This window comes from Athene cunicularia, assembly GCF_003259725.1.
Source record: "Athene cunicularia isolate RWA chromosome 4 unlocalized genomic scaffold, athCun1 chr4_part2, whole genome shotgun sequence".
Taxonomy (NCBI): domain Eukaryota; kingdom Metazoa; phylum Chordata; class Aves; order Strigiformes; family Strigidae; genus Athene; species Athene cunicularia.
In genome coordinates, this window is record NW_020799099.1 from 25784 (window position 1) to 27425 (window position 1642).

Below are 1642 nucleotides of genomic sequence, written 5' to 3' on the forward strand. Positions count from 1 at the left end.
GGTAAGGTGAGTAGAGAGAAGGGATATGTAGCTCTTTCCTGATTTCCTCATAAATCTACTTTTTACACATGGAAGTCATGACAGTGACTGTAGTATCCAAATTACCAGACATGTTGGAGGAAGGTAAGGTATTCCATGATTCTGTAGCCTCTTGAGTGGTTTTACTCATCCTGTCCTTGAATAAAACACTGTATTCATATTATCGTGAAGCATGCAGTTATCAAAGGAGTCATAAAAAGCCTTTCCCTTGAAACTCCATTTGATAGCTTTGAAAATACCACCCCACTTATAGGAGAAAACACCAAAGGAAACAGTCTTGGATTGACTTCTTCTAAAAGAGTACGCTAATAAATAAATAAATAAATAAATATATATATATATATATATTTATATATATATATTCAGTCTTTAAAATTATTAGGAAAGCTAAGCATTTCCCACAGCTGTCAAGCACTTGTTAAACATTACTTGTACTTATTCAAAGCAAAGGCTGACCGAACTTTTCCTCTGAATTATTAACCTGTTCTCATAATAGTTGTCAGATGTGAACAAGAGATGACAGGGCCAGTTTTCAGGCCAAAATTCCAGTTGAGCAAACGAGTTGAAAATACACCATGGCAAATACCAAACATAGGAGACCAAAGTATCATCTCAGTCTAGTCAATGGATTTATATCAAGAATTGACTTTGCAATTTGGGGATTTCCTTCAGCAACCCTTTAATATCACTGCTGCGAGCTGATGCTGCAACTTTCTAGAATGTAAAGTGGGGGAGGGACAAACAAACCAACCCCTGCAGAGTTACCTCTTTCCCATTGACAGTGGTGGAGGGAGGGTTTCAGCATGGCTGTATTGCCTTCCATTAAGGAATGTCTTTCAGAAACGTCCTGCATAGGAGTGGCTTTCTGAAGTGGGGGGATGTAGTTCCTATTGGAAGTCTGCAGGAGTAACATCCCTGTGGGATGTGCCAGCCACGTCTTGACATGTGGTGAAGAAAAAATAATTTATGTTTTGTAACATGGACTTTCAGTTTCTCAGGGAGAGGGTAGACTTTCACAGTGTTCTCTAAAGCTCAGGACATACAAAACACCACATGAGGAATATTCCTCAGGGGATGGCTTGGCAGAGTTTTTCTCTTTCTGTGATCCATGTATATTTTTGAATTTCATTTTCTGATACTGTTGTTTTTTGTTTGGTTTTTTTTTTTTTTTTTCCCCAAGAATTACTCAGTGTGGGAGCACACCTACTCCACAGACAATTTCTTCATTTTAAGAGCTTCTCAATGTGAGTGCCCATCCAGTCTGCAGAATATTTCTGGTAGTCAGATTTTATTGTAGTGTGATCTGTTCTTGAGTTTGTCAAATCTTTCCCCAGAGAAGTGAGTTACCCTTACTAAATTACCTTTCAAGTTTTTTTCATTGTAATCTGTGTTTCCACAGATAGCTCAATTTCACTTCCATTTTACTCCCTGTTGATGAGTTTCCTGGACCATGGCCTACAAGAAACCAAGCCTGTGAGCTGTTCTGGAGACCTTTCCTGCATAGTTATGCACATCCTCTTAACATCAGAAGCAAGGGAGTGTAACTGCACAGGAAAGGACGGGCCATAGAGAGCTATTCAGCATCACATCTGCCCTGTACAAC

General features: G+C 39.1%; 1 long non-coding RNA gene across 1 annotated transcript in view; it reads left to right on the forward strand.

The window, feature by feature from the left end:
- The window catches only part of LOC113479786, a 10119-nt gene extending 8857 nt beyond the window's left edge, over positions 1-1262 (forward strand). The window contains exon 3 of the long non-coding RNA XR_003398338.1: positions 1220-1262. This is a non-coding gene — a long non-coding RNA (uncharacterized LOC113479786). The remainder of the gene's footprint in view (positions 1-1219) is intronic.
- The last annotated feature ends 380 nt before the right edge of the window (positions 1263-1642 follow it).